The sequence below is a fragment of the Gallus gallus genome, chromosome 9 (assembly GCF_016699485.2).
Source record: "Gallus gallus isolate bGalGal1 chromosome 9, bGalGal1.mat.broiler.GRCg7b, whole genome shotgun sequence".
NCBI classification, from domain to species: Eukaryota; Metazoa; Chordata; class Aves; order Galliformes; family Phasianidae; genus Gallus; species Gallus gallus.
Window position 1 is genome coordinate 13,227,491 of NC_052540.1, and position 27,778 is coordinate 13,255,268.

Consider the following 27,778-nt stretch of genomic DNA (forward strand, 5'->3'; position numbering starts at 1 on the left):
CCAGCTCAGGCCGCCCAGGGTCCCACCCAACCTGGCCTTGGGCACCTCTAGGGATGGGGCACTCACTCTGCTCCTTGTGCCTGAGGTCTCCACGTCCTGCTGCAGGGATGTCATAAGGATCACAATGTTCCAGCATAGGAAGTGGTCTGATATTGTGATAACGAGACCCTGAAAAGGCAAAAAGCTTCCAATTAGATGGTGCCTCAAAGGGATAACTTCCCAGCTGACTCTGACAGTGTTTCCTATTAATTCTGTTTTCCATCCTACCGCACATGCTGGGAAGTAATATAACTCCACACAATTCATTGTTAAACAAAGAGGCAAAGCAGTGCATAGAGCACAAGTTCAGAAATGTACTTTGCTTGACATTAACTCAATTTGAAGATCAAAAAGAGGTGTGTTTAACTTTGTATTATCTTCATATTTAATTTCCTCTATTTTCTGTGCTTTCTGCACATCAGAGAAAATAGAAAGAACAACTAATAGGGAGCAACACACTGGGAAAACACTGATTTCTGGAGTAGAAGCAGGAAACACTCACTACCCTCACAGATTATTTGATACTTTAGTAATCCCCGTATCAGTCATAAATCTACAGTTCTCTGAGCTTCAGATGGGTGGTTTTTCCCATGGGCGCGCAATGAGCTTTCACAAGGTCACTTTCAGGACACTGCAAGGCTTGCAAGACCCCAGCACATCCAAGCACTTCTCCTAGCAGGGTCAATGGGCTGCGATGTGGGACCTACATCTGAGTCATCTGAAATCAGACTGTGTGGAACCAGAGTTCCCTATGTGGAACAGAGACCTAAATTAGCCACAGGGAGAAGGCCTAGCTCAAAATCTTTGGATTTCCTTTTCATGCTTCTCCCTCCAAATGCAACTTCCAAATTCCACCATCACCTCTATTCTCAAATGGCCAAATACATTTGCTGCATTATTCCAGAGTCTTATTGCCTCTGTAGGATTGAATAGGCTTCTTATAAAGTGGTAACATTTCAGACATCACAAAGATTGAGATATATCTGATTGTCAGGGGGCATGATAACCCAGGCTTTAGACATGCCCCAAACTTGAGTCCATATCCATGTAGAAATCAAGCTTCAACCACTGCAGCTTGAGCCCATCTATTATTAATTCAGTAAAACCATTCTTTTGTTCAGAAATGCATTCCTCAGGAGAAGCTCCTGCAAACACATCAGCAGGCGATGAGTTCAGAGAGGCAAAGAATGGATGCACTCCTGAGAGTCAAAGCTGGAGGTACTTTGAATAGAAAGACAAGCTCATCAATGAAGTGAAATCTTTCCCAGTGCTGCATGAGCTTGTTTAAGGTAAAGACTTCACCTTTTCTTTATCAAACAGTTGTCTGCTCCTATATATCAGAAGGAATAAGGTTTAAGCCATGGTAGCTTGTACTAAAACAATTGGAGGGAAAAAAAGAAATGCACAACAAATACCCCATCACTTCCTGACTGCCACCCACCTGGATTTGGCTTTGTTTTGGAAACTTGAAGGAATTCAGAATCAAACTCACCTTTAGGGCATCTCCAATGAAATCAGCATGTAACCCTGGGAATTAATCTGGCCCAAGCCTCATTTTCTCTTTAACTGCAGGAGCCAAGGTCATTTTCCCATCTGGATTTTGCAGATGCTTCTGCACATACTGATGAGTTATACCTTTTGTCAAACCTTTACCATCATTTTCAGGGCTAGAAAATGATTGCACAGTGTCAGAGGATCACAAGAAACAACAGAGACTCTTGGCGTTAAAATCCAGACCTTCTATTGCTATGTTCTACTTTCTCTGTCACTCAAAGCCGTATACATTTTCATTCTACAGGGCAGTGCAAGAATTTTTTTTTGCCTTTGTTTCCAAAAATCTCTCTCTTTAATGCCAGATAACACCCCTCATCCTTGATCTTAGCTTCAGAAAAGCTGCTGTTCTCCATACCTGCAAGATTTTATCCAACAGCCTTTATCCAACAGTATCTGGGACAAGCAGACTAGAAGCACAACTTTATGGAGGGAGACTGTGTCAATCTACCTATGACTATAGACTTGTTCTCATCTTTATCTCCCCCCATAATACACCTTAGGGCAATAATTCTTAGGTCCCAAAAAGCAGATTGGCACAGAAATGAGGCAAGGATTGATGCAGATTCCTCTCCTTCACAAAGTGGCTTGTGCCAGACATGCTGGCCAGACACAATCTGTTATCAGGTTGGACACTGGGAAAAGTTTCTTCTCCGAAGGAGCAGTTGAGTGGTGGAGTCACCATCCTCAGAGGTGTTGAAGGGCCATCGAGATTTGGCACTGAGGGATGTGGTCAGTGGGCATGGTGTGATGGACGGAATGTTGGACTCGGTGATCCTTATGGGTCCCATCCAACCTGAGTGTTTCTGTGACACGTCCGTGAGTACTTAGCCCCACTGTCACAAAGAGGAGATGCCAATCAAACACAGCAGCCATTATAAGTCAATGTATTGGAGAGAAAGGGTCTGGCAAAAAACCAACCTGAATACATACAATCATAGAATATCCCAAGTTGTAAGGGGCCTAGAAGGATCATCAAGACCTACTCCACACAGGACCACCCAAAATCCTTGCCTGGAAGCAGGCTGCACGAGGCTGTGTAGTGCATCCCCTTTCACCCCAGGCTCAGTACAAGCACAACCTCAGCCTATAGGCAAGGGTATTGAGCTGCTCTGCAGTTCATGATCCCCCCAGTGCTAAAGCAGACAGAAACCAGCTACGAGGTAATAACGCTGGGAAATTTGTGGTTTGTGATATTTAATATCCCAAGCAGAGGATTATTTGCTGTTTAGTGTGCTTTAAAACGTTCTCCTTCTGGACGATTGATAGCTTTGCTACTCCTGGACAGAATAACAAAGAGCTGTGCTGTTAAAATAAGAGAGTTATTTGGGATCATCCCAGGGCAGCATCTTGGCAGTCTTATAGCCACGGTGGGGCATGGAAAGGATGAGTGGCTGTGGGGCAGGTCTGCCAGCTGCTGCAGGCACTTGCAGCTGTTCAGAGTTCGTGCAAAAGAAGATCTCACCGCTGATTATTAAGGGCAGAAAGAACAGCATTAAATCGTCTTCTTACCACTTGTGTAACAGATGAGTGATGTCCGACCAGAAGTCATGGAGGAGTGTGGACAGAGGTACACAGCTGGGGGATGGGAAGGCCCCTCTACTTTGCTGGAATTTCACATGCTGAAGTTGTACTTATACGATGCTGCAGATAGTTCATCAAGTGGCTGGAGACCAGGAGATCAGATTCTATATGTGTTTACTTCTTGATTGTTTATTCAATAAGGGTCATATCACACACCCACTGGAGGCAGCAAGAGCCTTGTTGACTTTGCAGCAGGCTGAGTCAGACCAGAAGCATGAGGAGCTTAGGCTGTGCTTTAATTTGCACTGGAATTTAGCACCGATGCTTCCAATGGACTGTACCAAATTACAAGGTCGCTTTTGAATACTGTGTTCATCACACATCTAAATTTGCCTGAGGGTAACCCTTTATAATATGCTCCAAATGGCCGTCCTGCCTGGACCTGCCCCTCAGAAGAGCTATGACCCAGGTTCAACCACGAACCCCCCTCCATTTAGAAATGGTTTCTTGGCCCAAGTGAAGGAAAGCACTGCTGGGGAGGATGGCAGAAAGGATGGAGCTGCAGCTCAAGAGAATCAGTGAATTGAGAGGTAAAGCCTTTCTGGGTCCAGCTCCACGCAAGCCAAATGAAGATGTGAGCTGGCAACCCTTGAAATGTAAAGGCACCAAAGGGAATGACCTGTCAAGGTTGGGCCGTGTCAGATGTGGAGCTAGAGCTGGTTTTATTGTCTGTTGATTGCCTGATAATGAAGATCATTTGTCTGGTCTATAGAAGACTGAAAATCTAAGTAATATTTTTTAGTACAACAGTATTCTTCCAATGACAAGAAATACAGTCTCTGATTTGTATTCCTCTGACTTGAAATCATTCATTTTAAATGACTGTTTGTTCTGTTAATTTAGAATCTGGACAGGCACGGAAACAATCTATTTTGGTTCAAGAAAGGAGCTGAATTTGAGTTTGTTAAACGCTCATATATGTCGCTGCTTTGGGATGCACTGCGACTCCCTGCTAGAATGGGATTTATTGAGTGTCATGATGGTGGGTCCGAAGCCAGCCCTAAATGCATTGGCCAGATGCAACACCCAGGAAGGGACATTGCTTTGTCCTCTCACTCTTCCACTTTTGTGCAGCCCTACCAACTGCTGAGATGTCACGTTTTGCTGTCACCTCTCCTTGGACCAAAGCATCAGTCTGTGTCCATTCAGAGGGCTCCTTCCTGCAGGCTGTGCCCCCACAGCCTCAAGGACTCCCACCACCCTTCTTTTCAAACCAAACTGAGAAAGACAGCTCTACCATCAGATCTGCAGCACCTTGCCTCGTCTTCTCTGCCTGAGTTATTTTCCAACAGTCCTTTAATGAACTAAACATTTTTCAGATGTCTGTCTGATAAGGAGGAGGGCACAGTCAGTTCCAAAGTGACTTTCACAACCAGCCCTGCACGATGCAGCCCAGACACTGGATCAATATTCCCATAGGACCCAGCCTGACACGGACCTTCTGGCTGATGTCCTCAATGGGGACCACGTGAGCCCTACAAAAGAGAAGACCTTGTGTTTCTCCCACCCTCATTACAAACTCAGGGTCTCATTGCTGGCAACGCTCTTCCACAAATCCTGTCCATGTGGATGCATATAAAATAGCACTTAGACATCACCAGCAGTTACTATCCCTGTAGATATATTATCAACATTCACTTCTTATTACTTTAGATATACCTGTGTCTGCCTTGCAGCAAATATCCAAGACAAAGTTCTGATGCCTGTTAACTTTATTTTCCCTAATGTCTAAAGCAAAACGTTTTGGGTTTTTTTTTTTTTCCCATTATTATTTGAAGCAGGAAAAGAACTGCCTCTGAACAAAAGCTAGATAATGTTATCTTTCATGATACAGTGAGCAGTGACTTGGACTACGGGAATATGACATGGAGCAGGGATTTTTTTCAATAGCCTTCACTCTGGTTTTCCACTAACCCTCAGTAACAGCACATTAAATACATGTAGCTCAGCACCCCAGCACAGACATTTTGTTCTGTAACTCAGAATGTTTCATCTTACCACTCTGAGGATTCTTGCCAGTTGGCAGCACTGCACATGTGCTAAATTGCTAAATTTTTAGCATTTACCCACTTATCTAGTTTGACACAGCATGCCCGAATGAGGCAGAAGGATTTGGGCCTGGGAATACAGGCACTGCACTTTCAGGGTTATAGACACTTAAATTGGCACTCTGTAGTCAGATAGCATAGCAATGGGCCCTTTGCAATTAAACTGATAAACAGCAAAATATGTCAGAAGCTGGATGAATTGAAACCACAGTCACCTAACAGCAGAACCATTTGCAAGAGAGACTGTGCTGTCAGGCAGGGCCATAAGCAAAATCTGCCTGATCTACTGCAGATGGATCAGTACTGGAAGTGAATTCCTGCCATATCATCACAACAGCTACCCACGGGGTTACATTCAAAACTAGAAAAAAATAAAATAAATAAAAAAATTCAAAGTGAAAGCAGCTGGAGGCTGAAATTTCCCATTTTGCAGCATTTCAGAGAGCTCTGGTCTTTGTTCCAAGCTGAAACTCCAGTCTGGTTGGCACAAACCCCATGGGTCTCAGAGCAGCTCTGATCCCATTCACTAGCTCACGCTGCTGAAAGCACTGGCTTATGAAAGGTGAACTGCTTCTAAGAGATGGGACGGAGCCAGCCCTGGCCTCCCTTATCACTGCTTTCCAGGGCTCTTAGCTAGTAGCACAGGGCACCTGCAGCAAAAGCAGAGACTCAAGGACTGCTGGAGACAGCAGCCACTGGGACAGCCCCTCCTAAGGTGTGCAGTAACATCACAGTGGGAACTGCCCTGAGATGCTCTGCAGAGGAGTTGAACTGCACCTGTTCTGCCGAGCCCTTCACCTTTGTGCCAACCCGAGATAGTGAGTTTCAAAGGATCGGTTATCTGCCATGCAAAATAGCATTGCCATTTCTATCCCTGATAAAGAACAGCATTTTCCTGGCTTTGAATAACAGAGCACTTCTTTTGTTGCTTCAAGCTCCCAAGCTGGACAAGGGGAAAAAATCCACAAAAAAACCCAACCCAAACCAACCAACAAAAACCCCCACGTTGCCAAAATAATAATAATAATAATCTATTGTACTGAACCTTCCCGACATGCAAGGATTTGGATGGTACACTGAGTGCCAACTGGCTCGGACAGTCTGCTCCCAGGTCCACCCCAAGGCTGGGGACTGCTCCGTGCCCACCATGCTGGCCCCGCACCAAGCAATCTGGGGCCGTTCCCAGACCTCCCACTGCCTTCCCTCAGCCCCGACCTCCCCATCTGTACCAGCAGAACAAGCCATGGGCTCTTTGGAAAGCTCCAGCAGAGAGAGGGAAGGCTGAGGGCTGCCCAAGTGCTGCCCAAGCTGCTGCACAGGCAAAGCTTGGGAGAGGAGAGCTGGGCTCAGGCAGCCGCCAACTCTGGTTTATGAAGCAAGCCCCCTCATTGCTGCAGACATACAACTCTAAATCTCCTTCCTCCTGCATTGCTGCTTGTTTTTCTACAGTGCCAGTGAAAATTACAATTTTTTCATTTGAAAACAAAAGTGCTTTGCTGGCAAGAAAAGCTCCATTAAAAAGGCAATGGAAGCTGTCACATCTGTACCGCCTGAACACCATCTGTCTCCCAAGTTTACTCTGAGAGAAAAAAAAATCCCATCCAGCCCTCGTGCTATATATCAGTAAAATGCTTAGCAGAGGCACTTGGAGAAGGAATGAACACATTTCAATTAGACAATGGCACCATAAAACACCAGCTCCGTAAATAAAAACCTGGAGGTTAACATTTGTAGAGATTAAGTAGTCTGTTAAGTAAAGTTTACCACGGCGTATTAGGCTTTTTGTAATACATAGTTATGTACATGTAGCATCCAAAACAGGCTCCTTGGCTTCCCTTTCAACCTGTTATTTTTGCTTATGAGATATGCGATTGCCTCCGAGGAGTTACCTGAGATTCTACAGAAACAGAGAGATCTCTGCTGGCAAAGGAAGGACAGCAGAGTGGTGCAGGAGGAGGGCAGAAAGGGAAAGCTTAGCTCTGCTTAAGGGGCTGCTGCCCAGTGTTAGAGTCAGCATAACTGCTGCAAAGTGGGCAAGTCACCATTCAGGAATGTCTGATGCATGAATGTGGATGGTGGGGTAACTTTTTGCTGAGACAGTCTTGAAGTATACCCACTACTGCTAATATCCTCTGTGCAGCCCTCACAGTTAGGAGGTTATAACATCTTTTTGCCCAACAAATCTCAAAATAGCCTCAGAAATGTTTTGCCCTGGAAGGATGGAGAGGCAACCGTACACACTGCAAGCTGAAGCTAAGAGCAAAACTCACTGTGTCTTGGCTGGTTTCACCTCTACAACTAAAGCAGAGTGAACGTGGGCAAGCTTCAGCTTCCTCCAACCTCAGATAAATGCATTTGATTAAGATGAAGCAGTACAAGCAGGCAAGAAAATCTCCTCCTGCAGAGTGCTGCTGAGGGCAGCACGTCCCTGTGTGCAGGTCTCAGTGCCTCTCAGAGCAGTGACTTCTGTCAGCCTGGGACAAAGCCTCGGGACAAAGCCCTGGGGAATCTCCAGCATCAAACCCATCAGCACACTCATGAAGCAGTGGATGGGACATCACGAAGAGCCACTCAGAAGAGCCAAAACCATTGGTCCCATCTTATATTTTGGGAAATGAGCCTCACATAAACGTGATCTTGCATTTTCCACAATACTCCAGTAACAACTGGGCCAGATCCTGCTCATGCAAGGACTCCTAAAATGCTGCACTTGCTGCTGTACTGATCCTTCTTCCTTCTTCCCCCTGTTCTGCACCGCTTTTCCCCCTATGTGAGCCGAGAGATTACCTCAATTATTCCAGCTGTTGTGCTACACCACATGGAACATAATCAAAGCTAACAAAGCACGCTTTGCTGGCTCCATTGTAATCTGGCTCTGAAAGCTGAAGATCCTAAATGAACACTGCTTAAGCTGATGTCATACTCAAGGGAGCTTGGTGGGGGAAGGAGGGGGAAGAAAAATGAAATAAAGCATAGATTTTACATTGCTGCTTTTTTTTTTTTAATTACCATTAGAAAACTTCAGAGAAGTATTGATAGGATGGGATGGAAAGAAGCTGTGATTCTGGGGGTGTATCAGTCCCCGTATCTTTTTGATATGCAGCCTTCTTAGGCAAACATCCCTAAGGACACCTCGGATTATGAATGCAGATCTACCTGGCATCATGCTCACACGGAGCCATGGATAGCCTTGCAAATTCATTCCCTTATGCTGATACAGGCAAGATTTAGCCCTCCACTTTGAACATCATGATGAATACAGTGGTGTCTTGAAGATATCCATTTCAAACCAAATGAAAAGAGAAAACACGAGAAGACTGTAAAGTAGAGCCTGTGTAACAGATACTTACAGCTTATTTCCCTAAGCAGAAAACCCACCAGCATCAAAGTGGATGATAAATAAGGGTGCAGTGCTGCCTTCAGCCTTAGGCAGTAAGTCCACTGTCCCCCCATGCCCGCAGAAGTCGGTGCACAACGGTGCTTTCAGGCCAACCACAGAGTGGGAGAGAGGAAAGGAAACCACACACTTGACAGCTGGCAGAGAGGGGGCTGGCACTGATCCTAACCCAGTGCCATGGAGAAAGCAAGCAGTGGTTCAGCAGGAGCAGTAAGATGTCCTCTGTACTAGGGCATGCCCTGGCTCTGCTCCTCTAACTGGGCTTACCTCTGAGAGCATCTGCCAGTAGGTTACAGGTATGTGGTCCTGTTTCTCATTGCAAGAAATCAAGAATACATTGCACGCCCATGATATGGCATTCTCCTTTCATGATGTTTCTCCAGCTACTCCCAGGCATCATCCAGCTGAGAGCAGTTCTCACCCTGGGACAAGATCTCCAAGAAGGAAGAGAGCAACCATGGCCAAAGCACCAATGATCAGAGCACTCTCCATTCTGAACCCTCTTACAGACCTTCACGACGCTTCAACATTTAAAAATAATTATGGAGGCCTTCCTAATCCTCTCCCAGATGCTGGGAAGGCCGGAAAGATTTCATGTGATGCCTTTTCAGATGGCTGAGAAACACAGAATCATAGAATCGCTCGGGTTGGAAAAGACCTTAAAGATCACCAAATCCAACCACAACCTCACGCTTTATGTGACTCACAGCAACTTCCTCTCCATCAGCATCCCCTAATACTACACCCCAGGATGCACACTGCAGGGGCGCTGAGAGCTTCACCCTAAGTACAGAACAATCTCTCAAAATCTAGGCTCACGTTGCCCAAAGTGAAAAGAAGAGCCTCTCTGCGTGCTGCACACTCAACAAGCTTGGGAGCAAAGCTGGGTATCTCTCTGTACAGCATCATGTAGAGGTGCATACCCAGCACATTAAGCGAGGTAAGCTCTGAAACAAGGACAGGGAGCCAAGAGCAGATCGATCTGGGGTTGCCCTCTGGTTCCCAGACGCTGACAGACAGCAGATTGATCACAATGTGGTCTGAATTCCTCTCCCGACAATTGAGGTGCAGGCAAGGGCCAGGAGCTCTGCAAATGCATAATCTGTGCCTGGTACTCACTTGCTCTGTACTGAGTGGTGATAACACCTTCGGAGCACACTGCTTCTCCTCTGGTCCGTTAGCATTCACCTCCAGCTGAACCCCCAGGGCGTTAAGTACAGCAGATCTCCTCCTCTGAGGCAGATAAGTAAAACATACCATAAAGCAAAGTACAGGGTATCAGCACATCTCTCCAAAGGGGCTGTCAGCAGCCAAGTGCTGCAGTCCGTGCGCACTGCACGTGAGGAAGGAGGGGTGGTTTTCTTTTCTTTCCAGAGTGTCTCTCTGCCATCCTCACTGCTACGGATCCAGTTTCTGTTCCTCCTTCCCTCCGGCTCTGTGCAAAGAGCCATGCCCTGACACAGGCCCCGACAGCATCTTTGCTAATTCTCAAAGTGCCACCTACAGTTTGTGAGGGCGCATACACTCACAGGCAGAGACACACTATAAATATACATACATACACACACACACACATATATATATATATATATATACATATGGGTGCTGAGACATGAGCGAACCAGCCCACAGCTCACACGTGACAGAAATCAGCCTGGAAATGCTTCTACTCTTCCTTGAAGATAAGGAAATAGGGCAGGATCTCACTGCACCATGTATGCTTTGTGAGCGGTCCTCAGCCCCCAGCTCAGCCTGTACTGGAAAAGGGACCCTATAGCTGTTTTCCTCCCTGGCCAAACATAGCCACGGATCTGACAGTGCCAACTCACCATGGGATGCTGGGTCAAGGCTGGGAGCAAGAGCAAGGGGGAGCAGTGTGACAGCTTCAGTAGCTGCACAGATTTAGCATCGCCAACACCAGCTTGCCCCACATCCCTGCTTACCAAATGAAACAAAAGGGCCCTGCACAGCACAGAGGGATTTTCAGAGAGCAGAGAAGGCGCACAGGGCAAATGAAACGAGTGCAACAGCTGAGATGCCTGGAATTTAAACAGAGTTGGCTTTCTACTGCTTTCCCTTCTCACTGGTTTCCAAGGAAAAATATCCAGACTTTTAGAAAATGTAACAGATTTTCAAAACAAGCCCATTTTCTACTCTCTGCATATGACTGAAATAGAAAGAAATAAGTTATTTAAAAAAAATAATAATCATTTTCTTATAAAGATACTTCAAGAGCAAGAAAAGAGGACTTCACAGGTCATATGTCCTACAGCTATCAGGTTATTTGGGGTGCTCCCAAGTGCAACCCTAGATCCATGGCAAAGTAACAACCAAACATTCAGGCAGAGGCTTGCCTTGGAGGCTTCCCTCCTGCTTCACCCAGGTATTTCCACAGCTCTGTGCAATGGCTTTTCCTTTCCCTCGGGGTTTCATCCATTGGGATGAACCATCAGGAAACAGCACTGACCAGATTTCAGTCAGCGTATAGGCAGGCATCAAAGAAGCCCTCCGTGTTAGCTGAAGCCCCCGGTGCCAAAAGGAAACCACCCTCAGGCTGATTGTTCAGATCAGGCTGATCTGAACAGATATTTACAGGAGAAGACCCTGGACAGGGCTCAAGTGCTCTGCTTGGGGCCACTCATCCTCTGCCCTCCCTGCTCCAGCCAGACCCAGAAAAACCACCACCACACTCTGTTTGGACATGGACGCACTTGAAAAATGGTTATTTACAATGCTTTCACCCTGACTGACAAGAAAACAGGAGCACAGAATGTTTTTTAAATGCATTCTGTGGCTAAAAGCCCAAAAGCAGTTGGCCTTTGGCCAGGTACGAGAATGAACACTGATATTCTGGGGCAGAAGAGGCTGCGAGCCCAGCTTCTTCCTGTCGTTATTTGACTCTTTAAAATGCACTTAAAAGGAGAGGTTGTTAACTAATTGGATGCCTTTCAGTTTGACTCTTTGCTTTGGCTCACGATAGAACAGATACACAAACTGCACATTTCCAATACCCCCTTCAGCCATCAGTCATTGCTCTCAGCAGTAAGGAGGTTTCTTCCTCTCTCTTTTTTAACAATGCTTCTTTGCTCTAAATTTAAGCCTTTTGTGGAAAAGATGGAAGACATTTCTTCCTTTCTGTGCATGAGAAACACTTCTATTATGCACATTAACTCATTTTGTGGCTTTTTAAAAAGTAAGCAAAATGCTCAAAAGTCAAAACCAAAGATGAAATATTGAGGTTGTCCAAACTCCTTGTTTCCTTTCCAAATCTGACTTTAATTCCTGTTCCAAAACACCAAGCGAGAAAATCATTTACTAATCTGCAAAACTCCCATAGAAATAGGAAAAAAAAAAAAAAAAAAAAAAAACCCACAAAAACAAAAACAACCAACCATTCCCACAGAATCATCTGAAAAACAAACATGTCCTTTCCAGCTCACAGCTCTGTGGTCATAGCTGGCCTCCTACCAGTGAGGGGTCACACTGACTCCTTCAAGAGGTCTGGATCCTGCAGGGGGTGGCCACAGAGCCCTGGGACTTGTCTTGCACTATCTTGTGTAGAATCATGGAATCATAGAACCATTTGAGTTGGAAGATACCCTTAAAGGCCATCTGGTTCAACTCCCTGCAATGAACAGAGACACCTACAGCTCCATCAGGTACTCAGAGCCCTGTCCAGACTGACCTTGGGTGTCCCCAAGGATGGGGCACCCACAACCTCTGTGTAACCTGTGCCAGTGCCTCACCACTCTTATTGTAAAGAACTTCTTCCTTATGTCCAGTTTAAACCTCCTCTCTTTCCATTCGAAACCATCTCCCCCTGTCCTTTCACAACAGACCCTGCCAAAGGGTCTGCCCCCTTCTTTCTTATAGCCCTACTGCAGGTACAGCACTGAAGTCTGACCCAGCAACACCAAGAACAGGAAGGAAAGCTCCTGCAGTTTGGGGTTGGATGGGAATTTAAACAGCGTCTGGGAGACATTCTCTATTGAACAGTACAGGAATAACCAAACAGGCCTTTGTTACTTTTTATCTGCAGGAGTTGATGTATCTGGCAGATCTTTGCCAGGCACGCTGCTCTCCTCCCCTTTTTTTCCTGCTAGAGAGAGATACGAGGTGGGGGTGGAGAGAAGCAAATTGAAAATGCAAACAGAAAATTTGACCAGACTACTCCCACTTGTAGAGAACCCAAAATACATGCATGTGTGAGCAAGCTAGCAAGATGGGAGCTGAAATTCCAGCTGTAGGCAGGGTCACCCAGCAACATCCTCATTTATACCTTTCCCTCTTCCCTCTGCCCACCCTTTGGTTTGGAGCCTCACAGCCACCCGCAGCCCCGAGACACAGAGAGCCACGTGAAACGCCAACAACACAAAAAGCAGTTTTCTTTCCCCCAGAGATTGAAGTCAGCCAACCGTGGCAAACAAACCCATAGGAAATGGGACGTCATTACTTCCAGATGTCACTCAGGGACTCACGGGGCACTACACATAGTGCAGCTCCGGCACAGCCCTCCCAGGGAGGTGGTGGAGTCACCGTCCCGAGAGGTATCCAAGAAAAAGATAGATATGAGATCACTGAGGGACGTGGTCTAGAGCAGTCCACAGGCACGGGCTGATGGTTGGACTCAGTGATTATCGGTCTTTCCGACCTTAATGATACTATGATTTTATGGTAGGACTGAGACAGCCCAGCAAAAAAGTAAGTTCCATAAATGAGAAGGAAGGCTGGAGCTCGAGGGCTGCGTAAGGGACTGCCTGTAACAGCTCAAAACAAAGGAAACCGTGGTTCAGTCAAGTGACCTGGTTTTGAACCCCAAAGTAGATGGGGACCCTCCCCTTGCCTCTGCAGACACCCATAGATATGAACACATGAAAACATCCATGGGGAGGAGTGTGCAAGGCCGAACACATGGGGAGAAGAAAGGAGAACGTGAGAAGCCAGACATCTAACAAAAGAGGAAGAAAAATGATCAGCCAAAGCACTGAGATGAGAGAGAACTGTTATTGGAAGCAAGAAGTGAAAAGAGGCAAATTAAATACTGGTTCAAACCACAGTAAAAATAGCACAGGAGGAGAAGGAAAAAGAAAACAACTGCACAGAAACACACCCAGGGCTTTGCAGGAAGTGCAAGCACACACAGCTCTGCCAGCTCTGCATAAAGCACAGCCTAGAAGTGCAGGGCTATCCCAGGACCAAGATCCAAACTTCATTTTGGGACCTGGCCTTACAGATCTGTCCCACATTATCTGGATTCACAGCAGCAGAGTGCATTCAACCCTGGGGACAGCAAAGTGGAAGCAAAGAAAGTAGGAATTATGTGCAAGAGAGAACAATACAGGGTGCAAAGCAATGGTAACACATCACTACAAAAATCATGGCTGATCAGATGCATCACAGGGTGGGCTCCCCAGTCCCACACCAAACAGACTGCGTGTCACACTGACACCAGCCCAGCTGCTAACAACAGAGGGGTGCTTGGACCAGACCAAGTGCCCCAGCTTCACCCAGTACTGCTCATGCTGACAAGCTCAGGAGAGTCACACAGCTCTGGTGCAAGTTCAGGCAAGTCAGGCACTGAGCACCTTTGTCATGACCCAAGGGGAAAGGCTCTGGCCACCCTCCTTCCTCTGTCACTTCACTCAGAGCACCTGCCTGCATCCCCGCTGCACACACCCTCTGAAGGCTGGAGATCCGAGCAGAATGAAGTACGGAGAGGAAACAAAGCCCTGCAACTCTAATTTTTAGATGTAGTCATAAAAACACAGTTTTTGCATTGATGCTCTGTTATCCTGATGATATCTGGATGTAAATCCATCCTCCCGCAGCTAACCACGGGTGAATCCAAATATCAGCACAGCAGCTATTTGCTTTAACACAAACACCAGTCCTTGAGAGGAAGTGAAGGAGCTGTGTTTACGTGGTGGTGAGCTGGATATTTAAGTGGGAGATGGAGCCCCCTACTAAATATTTTTGTGCCACGCTTTCATAGCTACGGGCTTCTTCTCCACAAGCACAGCTCCCTCTCCTCCCTCCCCTGCAGCCTGCTGTGCTGCCTGCTGTGCACACTCCCGAACGCTGTGTGTACCGATCCAGCCACCACTTGGCAAGGTCAGATCGACCTTCCCTCAGTGCTCGCTGTCTGGGCAGGAGCCTTCTGGGGACTGCATGTGTCTGGCCAGCACAGCCTCCCGGTGCACCCAGCATGCCACTTGCTGGAGTTAATATTCACGCCCAACCCTGCACAGGGCTCGCAGATACCCAAGGAACAATTAACCTGCCGCAAATGCTTGTTTCATCATTTTTAGCCAAGGTGTTGACAGGAGAAACTGTGTTTTTTTTCTCCTTGGCTTAAGAAGAAGAAGCACTGAAGTCTACAGATTTAGTGATTAAATGCTTCCTAAAGGAAAATCTTTAACAGTGAATCCTCTCCTCATCCTATGGTTTCCATGCAGGGAGAAACTGAAATTTCCCATGACTTACACCTATTCCTGTTAAAACATTCTGATTCCTGGTGACTGAGGCAGCTGCTTTGTGCTTAGAAGGAAGCAGTTAAAAGAAATGCTTTAAATTCCATGACAGGGTCGGAGCAGCTGTCTCAGTTCCTCTATGTCAATCAGCACATTGCTGCTGCTGTAAATCAAAGGCAGTGCTGCAGTACTTCACCTTGTTATTGAGCGCGCACTGCCCTGCAAAGGTAAATGCACCTGAGTGTGAACTGCAAGAAATTATTCAAAGTTCATAATCTTCCAATGCTTTGTGCGTGGTCTAATTAGTCAAATACGTTATTTTAGCTGAAATACATAAGCTAAGTACCATATGTATAGACAGATACCGTACATGTGTACAGCACATTTATTTCGGTGCACAAAACGATGGAATAGGTCTATATCTCAAGCAAGGCTGGATGCTACTTTCTGTAGGTCACAATGCCAACTCGTGTGTGTAAAATACAGGATATTGGCTTTGGGTACTCTGAATATATTTGTAGATCTTGAGGAGCTGCAACAGGACAACTTATATTTAGGTTAAAAATGTTCCTTAGGAAATATGCCCATTCTGAATAATGTGATTTTTCAGGCCAGTATAACTGAAAGACCGTAGAGCAGAAAAAATATATATGCAAAAGACAAGAGCGGAGAACACCTTGAGAATACTTGTACTGTTAATTACCAGATAGGAATGAAATATTGCTGTATGTTATCAGCACTATATGGTTTGGTGTCATGCTGGAAACAAAACAAGGCTCATGACTGTAGGTTTCTTCTACAAATCAATGGCTTACTATGAATTTGTCCACTAGTTCCTGCTCTTTAACTAGAGATGGAAGCATGGCCTGACGTGGCCAGAACATGGCTAAGACACCCTTTCTGGTTCAGGATTCCAACCCTCCCCAAGAACTAGGTCCAACCCAGCTGCACTGCTCACTTTTCAGCAGTACATGCTAGTGACTGCATTACTTCAGGCTCCAGTATGTATGCTTTGAGCATCAGGAACCACCTGATCCAAGCACCTTTCTGGATAAAGCAATGGAGTTCAGCTATACAAGCCGAAGGCATATGGCTCCAAGAACAAGGCAAGATCTTTGCCAACTTTACCTTCAAACAGTGCCTCAGGTGCTGCACTGATTGCTTAGACCCATGGCAGGAAAGCACCTTGAGTGCTGAAAACAGTAGGAGCTGAGCCAGCCATAAATCTTTGTTACAGCAGCTGTCGAAGGCAATTGGTAAGTACTACCACTTATACGTATGTGGTCTATGCTACCATATTGTGTATGCACATGAGCAGTGAATTCCATATTAGAGGTTTACGCAGATATGTACACATTGCATAATCACACAGACCCAAAAGATGTAGTTTCCAATGTAACCTGCAGCCATCCCATATAACCTAGATAATTCAAGGGCAGGAAAGCTACATAACACAGTATCTTTGCTGATAACAAAGCAATAATCCCCTTTCTGAGAGGAAATGACAGGTTTGAAATTGCCTTGTGTTCCCAGGCTTTAAACTTGGCAGCATGTCGGTTCTTGTAAATGTTTCACTCCAGAAGAGCCCAGCTATCCATTATTAGCAGCTAATTCACTGCCAAGCACGTGGGCAGCTTTTGGACCCAGGTGATGAGGAGCCAGCTGTTCAGCTGCTGCAGCTCCCCACCTGTTAAAGATCAGGGGGGTTTTCTGGCATAGGAATTTATTTCAGGTATCATGGGTCATATTTCTAGTGAACATAGTGCTTTGAACGAAGGCTGGGTCGTGCACACAATCTCTTATGTGTCCAAAGTAATGTCCCACTGTCCCATAGCCAAAGGGAAAAAGAGCCTATTTTAAAGCAAAACAAACAAACATGCATGGAGAGAGGGGAAATGTCGGTGTTCTAACTTCAGTTCAGCCAGAAAGTCACTGTTGCTCTGATGAATAGTAAATGTACCTGCTACCCAGGCAATCTGCCCTGGCAGCTGATTTGAAGGGTGCATTCTGGGCCATGTTAATGGCTGTCATAAAGCTGTCTTAGTTTTTAAACCAAGTAATTATCACTAACAAACAATTACTAATATAATTATAAATATTAGTTTGCTCTTAAACAGGTATTAAGTTCATTGTATAGTTTATCTGCCACAAAGATTCAGTTGGCTCTTGTTATTTATAATGACAACTTATAAGCAGTATTAGCATTTGCAGGCTGTTCTCCAGTAGGATTCAAACACATTTGCCTCCCAAATATTTCAAATGGTATTCATATTAGCTTCTGAGTTTCCTTTTACTTGCGTCCTCAATCAGAGAATCATTAAGGTTGAAAAAGACCACCAAGATCATCTAGTCCAACCGTCAACCCATCCCCACCATGCCCACTATACCATGTCCCTTTAGTGCTATAAGTCAATATTATCTCATCTGTTGACCACATCCTTTCCTCATAGCAAATGCATTATTCTGCCATAAAGTCATACCTGGATATAAACAAGGCATAACGATACACAGCACCAAAATTCTTCCCTAACTCCCCACTATCACAGATTTTCAGTCCTATAGGCCATATAATCTCCAATTCCTTTGCAGAGCCATCAGGCATAATATTAGAACTTAGAAAAGAAAAATCTTTCCAGAGTAGATGGGAAAAGCCAAATTATTCTGAACATCTGCCAAAAGCAAAATTGATGCTTCAGAAAGAGGTTTTGATACCAGATGGAAACAAAAGGAAAGAGCGAGGAGGAGTAAGTCCTAAACATTTTTTCTTGATGGGTTACCTCCCCTCTAGGAAATAATAGGAGTTGGACTCAATGATCATTACGGGTCCCGTCCAACTCGAGATACTCTACGATTCTATAATATACTGAGGTTAAATGAGAATCTAGCTTGGATAGAAGCTGTGGAACAAGTGAGGTCACTTGAGAAGAGATCAGTAGCGCCACAGAGTCAGCAGCAGCACAGTAAAGGAAAGAAGGAAACTCCACCCTAGTTTTGATGTTCACAAAACCATGAACGGAACAGAAGACAGGCATCTCTTCAAATACGGGTGGGGAAATCCAGCAGATACAAGTGGTGCCAGTTGTTACTTATAAAGGTAGGGCCTCTGAGAATAGGGCTGCTAGCACTTGCATTGGCAGAAAGCATGCAGAAAGCTCTGTACTGTGCTCATCCTTCTTGCACAGTGATTTTCCTGGCTTCAGGAAGCGTTCATGCTGTCCTTCTGAGAACCTCATTTGGTATTTATAAGGCTTTATGAACTTGCAAAATATTTCAGAAATTCTGATCTGTGCAAAACTTCCAGTGCTTTTCTTCAAGTGCTTTTCCTCTCCGTAAAAATGTGTTATTAACTTTTGAAATCTTACTACATGACTTTTAAATGCAGCAGAGTCTTCAGAGCATTGAGTCTAAATGTTGGAAAGTGGTTCACTGGAGCTAAAGGATGAAAATGTTCTGAGAGATGAGAGAGGGCCGGAGGACTATAATTGTTCTGCACATGAAAAGTAGAAAGTTGGAATTGTTTAATAAAGCAAGCAGACAGCCTTGTGTCCTTTACTCACAGGAGTTAGCTACAGTCAAGCCAAAAATCAAAAATAGGGAAGAAACCAACTTTTGGTAGTTATTAAATCATCTCCAGCATTGCAGACTGGCTATTGCGAAGGCAACTAATGCATATTCTGCGGGCATGTTTTTCATTACTAATATTTAATCAGCATCCAAGAAAATGCACACAGGCATCCAAACCTTCCCAGGATGTCACCAGAATCCTGATAAGCACAACTGTAACACATCACACACCGCAGCCCACAAGACCACCTCCCAGCCAGTACAGGTTTCAGAGGGTTGTGGATGCCAGAGGCAGAAGAGAGCATTTGCACTCCCTGTGTAACGCAGAGCAGAGGATACCAGTTAGAAAACCTTAGACCCAACAAACAATTCTGATTATCACAATGAAAGTCATCCAATTGCAAAAAAAAAAAAAGATCACGAACAATGAAGAATCCACTCTATCTCTCACCCACGTGTTCCAGTACTGGTTCTCTTCTTGCTGAAGACTTGAACCCTGTCTTTAGATTCAACTTTGCTACCTTTGGAGACTGTACAAGTGCCTGAGTAAGTCTCTCTGATCTCTGAGATAGGAAAAAGTTGAGATCAGCTACTTAGAACAGCATTTCTAGCTTGAACATCTCTACATTTCTGAAAATACTACTGATTTTGACAGGTTTAAAATGTGTTAGTCCACCTACAGAGCTCTGCAATCTCACTTGCTGAAGAAAACTATAAAAGAAAGATTTTCTTTGGCTCAGGATAGAGTAGTGGCAGAGTGAGTCCTTCTCAGGCATCCCAGCCAGTAGGGAATGGCCTGAGCATCCATGGGCTGTTAGATTGAATCAACTCCAGAAACAACTGGAGAGCTCATCTGAGCGTTTCTTCAGCCTACATCTCTTGGCCAACCTGGCTACCACTGGCAGTAAGAGAATCATAGAATTATTAAGGTTGGAAAAGACCTCTAAGATCATCAGGTCCATCCATCAACACACATCACATCACGCCTACCGGCCACTTCCCTCAGTGTCACATCTCCATGGTTCTTGAAAATCTCCAGGGACACTGACTCCCCCACCTCCCTGGGCAGCCTGTGCCAGTGCACCACCACTCTTTCTGAGAAGAAATGTTTCCTAATATCCAACCTGAACCTCCCCTGGTGCAACTTATAGCCATTACTTCCCAGTTTATTTTCTTTTCAGATTTCAACAGCTCAAGACTCATTCACTGGGAAGGAACAAAATGGGGAGATCTGATTTTCCCCCTACCTGCAGCATGGAAATATGAGGGCTTTAAAAGCGATCAGTGTTTTAAATCTATTGGTGAAATTTTCCTCTGTAGGAGTCGCAGGCAGTCAGATAAATTTGGAATAGGTATTAGAAAAAAGATGGATGTGGCAGGTCTGATTAATCCAGGTGCTTTTCTTGAATAACGATAATTGGGGTTTAGCACGGCTATACGAATAAAATCAAATTTAATCAGCAAATGGACTGCCTCCAAACTTACTGCCAACCCACCCTCACATTTTTCTAGGGCTACTGCTATAATTTCATTGAAATTGAAGTTTTCATCCTGAAAATTTCTTCTTTCACCTTTTATGCCATTTTCATCCTTTCCTTCACAGAACGCAGATTTAGAGTTTCACTCAAGAAAGCATGGGCACAAAAGGTCAGTGAACTCCACTCGCCTATGACTGCAAGACTCTCCTAATCCCCAGTTTAGGAAGATAAAGCCACAGAGTAATGCACTGACCCTCGGATGGGGCTGCAGATGGGAAAATACACTTGTTTAGAGGACCTGTGGCATCCCAACATGCTTAGTTTGGCTCTGGCCTTTGACTTAATTGCAGCCTCCAGGCAGGCTCTGGTTAAAGGACTGGAATGTCTGGGAGCAGTGGGGCTTGAGCCAGGACCCACAAAGAATGCTGTGCAAACAGCTCCAGGCAGCCAAACAGCTGTAAATCAGGGAGCTGATCCCATACACTGCTGCGAGTGTGAAGTGAGAAGGCCTGGGAGGAGACAAAAGATTCATAAATCTGTAATCCTCGGAGAAATTACCGGGGGGGAAAATAGGTCAGTGTACATACATGTACTCCCCTTTAAATAACAGTTGTACCACGTCTGTTGCAGAATTCCCAGATCTTGTACCTCTGTGTGGACATTAAGGTTTGTATTCTGAATATTTTACTCAACCTATTTCACGGCAGCACTTGTGAAGATTTTGATGTTCTCTGAGGATTGCTGAGGTTTCTCTGAGAGCAGGTTGCCATGGCACAACCAAGTCCCGGGATCTGTTAGCATTCTGGAGGGAAGCCAAGCCTACCAGTTTCTGTCCAGGCATTTCCTCTGGCTTTGCGTCTCTGTTCTCTTTGGGCTTTTCATAATTGATTTGTCATTTATTGCTTTATAGGGAGAAATGCAAGTATGCTTTATGGCTTTTTTTTTTTTTTTTTTTTTACAACAAGATAGGCAAAAGCCAACTGTGGGGTAATAGCTCCGGAATCTCCTCTTGTGTGTATATGGGAGAAATTTGCTGCTGTTTCTTGGGTGATTAATCTCTTAATTTACAGGCAGTTTTCATTCATAAATATTACATGACCATCCAAATAACAAACTTCCCAGTGATTATTTGATTCTTAATTTAAATAAGCCACTGACTCTTGTACCAATAGATCTTACCCAGTGTCTTAGAAAGAAAGAAAAACAACAACAAAAAAACAAAACAAAACCAAAGTGTGCTCAAAGATTCACCTGGGTCTCTCTTCGCATACCCTCATATTCACTCACTCTGTTCTGCAGAAGTGAGTGAAGTGAACTCGGCTCTGTTTGGGCCAGCAGCTGAATTTGCAGTTTGCTTACTCAAAACAGAGAGAAGCTCCAAGTACAAAGTTCCTGTCCTGATGCCCTGTTTTCTCATATCACAGGGCATGGCAGAACGCCTCTTGCATGGCAAGCAGATGTAACCTTCTTCATTTTGAAAAGCCACCTTCAAAAAAACAAGTGGATAGAGCTGCAGGGAACAGAGGGGATGCATGACAGATGCAAGTCCTGGTCTTTGAGCTCTGGACAGAGAACCAGACAGACTGACTCAGATCACCAGGTGACCCCAGGCACAATGGAAACGAGGAGAGTGCCCAGGGGATTTACGGTGACAGACCTGGCTTCAGTATTTCCAGAATCAAAGAGAAGCAAATCGCTCTGAGACATCAAGCCCTCAGGCTGCATGGCAGTGCCAAGCGTTGGCGTATCAAAAATGATAATGAAAACAGACTTTTCAATGGATACAAAGTTTATCTACCATAAAACACAGGAGCAGATCTGCAGCAGGTACTGTGGTGTGGTAATGCATACCAGCGTAACATAGCTCTGCGCTGGACGTGGCACAGGAAAAACTTGGCTCATGCCAGCTTTTCTATCATTAATCAGAAGTAACATCTTTACAGACAAGCTCTTTGAATTAATTACAGCCTGAACGCTCTTCTCCAGGGCTTGAAATGTTCACAGAATCATTTCTCTGTTTCCTTCATTGTAATAACATCAAAGATCAAACCACAAAACCTGTATTTCTCCTTAAGCAAATTGCACTGCACTTCAGGAGCAGAGAGCTGGCAGCACGAGATGGCTGTATCTTTCCTGCTGCTGCTGGTTGCTGCAAAGCATTCAGCGTTGGCTGTGTTGAAAGAGATTAACTTGTGCTGACAACACCCTGTTGGGGTGAAGTGCTGGAATCCTGTGCTTGACAGCGATCTTAAATACCAGAAGTGTCTTTTTTTTGTCTGTACTTGGGGAAAATTTCTCTATGAGGTGCTTCAGGGTGCGTGTAAGCTATGTGGGAGCAGAGGTGCCTGGAGTCACCTCCCACTCTGAGATAGCTGCATGGCATGCACCCATGCTTCAGCATCAGCAGCACTCACCTAAGCCTCTTGCATCTGGAGTTGATGAACTCCATAAGAAGGGTTTAATTTGAATGTAATACATATAGAAGCATCTGAAAATGGCATGAGCAGATTCTGTCAAAGAGATAATAGAAACCAGGCCAACGTGGCTTTGCTTTGGTGACCAGGATGAACTGGTCCTGCCCAGGAGCAGCTCAGCCCCAGCACATGATGTAGCAGCAGCACTCAATACCTCTGCTAACTTTCGGAACCTGAGATATAACTGGAAAAATAATCAAAGCACAGAGGCACAGACTTAAACGATGCATGTTCAGGTGATAAAGTGCATCGCGGAAGGCAGCAGGCATTTCCCTCTATCAAAATGCCTGTCCATCTAGATGGAAGAAATTCATAAAACCGCACATAATAGCATTGCTGAAAGACTCCCCCAAAGCCATAAAATGCAGCTGAAATTTGACATGGTATTTGGAGCTCAGAGCAGTGCTCCTTCCAAATGGCTCTGCAGAGCTTCTCTTTTATTAATGTCTGGAGACGCTGCGTACCTTTTTTTTCTTTAAAAAAACATTGTTAACATCTCTCAATTCCTGGCTGTAAACATTGAGCTATCTGTGATTACAGCAAGAAGCGTGCACCCCAATAAAGGCTTCTGTGTAACATGGAGGTACTCGTCATGCACAGAGGGGTCCCATGGATGGGTCAGCATCACAGAGGGCTGCCAGTGGGGAGATGCACCCTGTGCACATTCCATCACTGAGAGAACATGCCTAGACTGAGAGGAAAGCTTATCCCCTGGAATTCATCTCTGAAGTTCACTTAAAATAACTAATTACCTGCTTGAAATTACAACGCTTGAAACGATCAGGCATTATAAGCCTCCCTCAACCTGAGAATAAATATTCATCTTTCCAAGATCGACAGATCACTCCTCAAGGGTGCTATCCCTGTCGTTCATCTTAAACTGCTGCAGAACGCAGCACATTCATTTCCTACTAAAACAATGTATATATTGTAAAGGGAGACACACAGGACAAATGCTTTCTTCCTCAAATCTGAAACAAAACTCTCACGGGCTCAAGGAATCTTCTCCAGGCCTCATTTAATTGTAAACCTGGACTTGTATAACCCTTATTAATTCCACAGTGGCAAAGGGAATGTGATTATGCCATCTTTATTTGATTATATTAGTTCGCTCTTCAGTGCCACAACACTTAGCCATTACACAAATAGACAGAGATAAGTTATAATTAATGACTTTGGGAATGTTCTGACAATCACTTGTAATTGGCAGCAACACCACAAAAACTCTCATTCATTTAATTAGGCGTTCGATGGTTATTATGGCTTGTAAAACGTATCTAAGCTTATTGATAAGGAGTAATTATTAAAAGCAGCTTCTGTTTACTAAAGGAGCAATAGCAGATACACCATAAACACAGTGCGAGTTTTGCGAGTCTCTCATTAGGATCTGCACAGTAGAGAGAGAGTTTTCTGCTGCTCCTCATGGCAAAGAGAATGGCAGGAGGCTATAGCTGTGCACTGTGCTGGAGCTGCTGCTCCTGCTACCGTGGCTGTGCCCTGCTGCTGCTCAGCCCACAGTGACACAACTCTGTACAGCTGACTGCCTGAAAAGAGGTTGCAGCAAGGGTGGGCTCGGCCTCTTCTTTCAGGTAGCAGTGATAGAACGAGAGGGAATGGCCATAAGTTGCACCAGGGGGAGGTTCAGGGTGGATATAAGGAAATATTTCTTCTTCGAAAGAGTGGTTGGACACTGGCACAGGCTGCCCAGGGAGGTGGGGGAGTCACTGTCCCTGGAGGTGTTCAGGAACCATGGAGATATGGCACTGGGAGACATAGTGGGCACGGTGTGACGGGTTGATGGTTGGACTAGATGATCTTAGAGGTCTTTTCCAACCTTGATGATTCTACAATACCACAATAACACTCTGTGTGTCCTAAGGACTGTCCCTGATGGCACCATCCCTACCATGGCTTTGCTAGAGAGCGTCCCCAGAGCCACCTCTGGAGCCATCAGTGCACATACCCTGAGAAGAGCTCAGCTTTCCATAGGAAGAGATAAGAAAAAAGGCAAACTCTCGCTTTTTTTTTTTTTTTTGCTGGACTGGTTGCAAGGGTCAACAGCCCCATGATAAGGATAACACTATTTCTGCAAAGACTACAGGCTGCCCGTGCACCCACTGATGACAAATTAGCTTAAGATCACATCCCACTGTGCTATTTTCAGATCCATGTCACAGTAACACATACAGCCAAGAGATATACATTGATGTTTGCAGACCCTCAGTGAAAGGTTACCACAAAATGCCAGGTATCACGACCCAAGCATTTTTATTTCGAGTTACTAAAAGATATTATCATTTGCATTAGGTCTGGAAGCTGGTCTCCAGCTGTGTTTTTAATGACAAGGGAATATCATGATTTGGAAATCTAAGCAACTCGTCAGGAGGCCGGGCTCTTAAATGACGTTTAAATTGAACGGTGGATAAGATGTTCTCCAGAGCATCCTCTATCAGCTTTATGTTTTGAGTTTTGTTAAGCTCAGGATAAAAACTATAATTAATTTTTCCTTCTCGAACCTTTAAATTATAATTAAAGACAACACACGTAATAAGAAAGTTTTCTCTTGATATTACATGTAATGTCGGAGTTAATTATTATAATTTTAACTCGTGTTTTTTATCATTCTGAATTTTAATCTCCCTGTTACTCTGAGAGATTGAGGAAAACTGGGATATGTCTGTAATTGGCTTTTCCCTCAAAAAATGCTTCCACGCATCTAAATAGTTTCAACCAAAATTTGTAATAGACAATAACTGCAAAAACAAACTTTGTTCTATTGCTCGGGAGGTTTGCTCCCTGCAAGAACCACTCCTGGTAATTAAACAGGGGCGAAAGACTTTCATAGACAAAACTGCACATGCCCATTAGGCGGGAAGCTGTAAAGCCACAGCACAATGCTGCTTTGCTGGACACTGCTCAGGAAGGCTATATGCAGTGCTGGGACATCAGTAGGACAAAAGCTGTGCCATGTAGGGGCATACAGAGTCCTCCTGACTGAGCCTTCGGCAGCCATCCCTCTGCAGCCAGGGGGGTGATCTCAGACCGCCACTTGCCCATATTGGGTGCCAGCCCACCCCCACAGCACACCGTCCTTCCCTGAGCCAAGGGCTCCAGCTCCACGCACGGCATTTATGAAGTATCCCATTTTCCCCGTCAGAGAAATAGTGTTTGATGCAGTGCCTCCGAGCTGAGTGATTTGTCAAAGTAACTGCAACGGGAGGACGCCGCAGCGCTAGAAGCTAATGTATTACTGTCCTGATAGATTTATGCTGTTGAATTGATGGCTGACATTGCCGGACCTCTCAGTAGAGAACTGCCTGGGCCATCCAAAATGCCATGTTAAAAATACAGGTATTTATCGCTTACAGGGTGCTTTATAGCCTCAGAGCTATTTACAAAAATTAACCAGCAGACCTCCTCCAGTTCCCTTGGTGGGTACCCTGCATAACTAACTGATCTTACAGATGGCGGAAGACCTCATAAACTTAATTTCTAGCATGGGCTGAGTACTTACAGATCCAGGTGAACACTCCAAGAGTAACATCTTAGAGCACCCGGGCCATAAAGCTATAAACAATGGGCTACAATGAGAAGACTGGTCAAAAACAAAATTAAATTGTGCACAAAGAAGAATGCATGAATATGTCTCTCTCTGCTCTTTGCCATAACACCATATCTCTATGCTAGAAACGAAGCAATTCTGAACAGCTGAGGTTCCAGCTGGGGTCAGTTCCCAAGTCCCGTTTCTGATAACCTGTTAATTTCTTTGCTTATAAGTATCAGATGCCACAGAAATTCAGACTGTTTCTCCAAAGGGAAAAAATACAAAGAAAGCAATGCCTGGATTTAAATTCACCTTTTCTTAGGTAACTTTTGTGTCAGTCCTAGAACTTTACATCAGCCCATGCAAAACAATCCCTTCCTGCAGAAACATCACCGCCAGTGTCACATTTGCAAGTGGTGAATTCTATTTGGAGAACAGCTTACACACAAGCATCCTGGCAAAGCACAAACTCACTTTGCTGTCCTGTGACTCCTCCTTTGCAGAAAAACAAAACACAAGTTCTCCCTTGCAGGTTCCAAAAGCATGGGCAGTGCTGCAGGGCTGTCTGTAAGCGTTCCTCTCCAATGCCTGACCACAAACTGTGTCGTGCTCCCAGGAGCTCCCACACACCAATACACTTTGTATTGCTTAGAAAAATAGGGATGTGATTTCTCCTTCTCCTTGTCCTTCCAGCTGTCACTACAGCACGCTCCTGACCACAGAGGGCATTCTCTCCTGCCCCTGTGCTGTTCCTTGCCATTCACAGGCACTACTGGAATAGCACCAGGAGATGAGATTATCACTGCCTGGGCAGTGCTGTTTCACATTTTCATATTGCTGCATTGCTCATAAAGACAAAGTGCTCAACACAGGCAGAGGGGAGACTGTACGCTTCTCTATGAGATCTTTAAAATGGGAATGGAGCACCTACAATTCCACCTGTGCTTTTCCCAAACCTCTGGTGAAGCAATGCCATGTTTGTGACACCTGCAAAGCAAGCTACTTGGATGGCCAAGCCTTCCTTACCTTTCATATTAATACCAACTTCCCTTAACCCCCATCCTTGAAAAAGGCATCAGGCATATGTCTGTTTGCAGAGGACAAAACCTAACCCAGTCAGCCCCAAATAGCTTTGATCTTACTTATTGAAGTTGCCTTTGTAAAATATGTTCCTTTTAAAAGTCGGTTATTAGACCTTCAGAATAATGAGACCATTAAAATAACTCAGCACAGGCTGGGATCAATTAAAATAAATGGGGAGGGATAAGGACCTTAAGAACAAGTTGCTTCATCAGGGAATTCAACACTCAGCTGTGCCTACCTTGGCTTCAGCAATATGCAGCATGTATATTCATAGTGCCTTTACTCAAGAGTTATATACAGTTGACTGTCTTGGGTACTGAATAGACAAAAATGTAGTATATTTTTTTTCTCTTAAGGTAGAAAGCTTGTTTTTACAAAAAAACACTGTGTTCCAATCTGCCATCAATGACTCTTTAACAGTCTCTTTTTTACAGCCAGGAGTAATGGTGGTATCTGCTCTGCGGGTATATAAACACACGCTGAAGTTTATTTTGATCCAGTAAATCAGGTACTTAAGGCTGGACTACTCACAGGGCCGAATGCCTT

General features: G+C 44.8%; 1 long non-coding RNA gene across 1 annotated transcript in view; it reads right to left on the reverse strand.

The window, feature by feature from the left end:
- Nucleotides 1-27,778, reverse strand: part of LOC121111548 — a 121,390-nt gene that overhangs the window by 3,747 nt on the left and 89,865 nt on the right. Inside the window, exon 3 of the long non-coding RNA XR_005862186.2 lies at nucleotides 67-168. This is a non-coding gene — a long non-coding RNA (uncharacterized LOC121111548). The remainder of the gene's footprint in view (nucleotides 1-66; nucleotides 169-27,778) is intronic.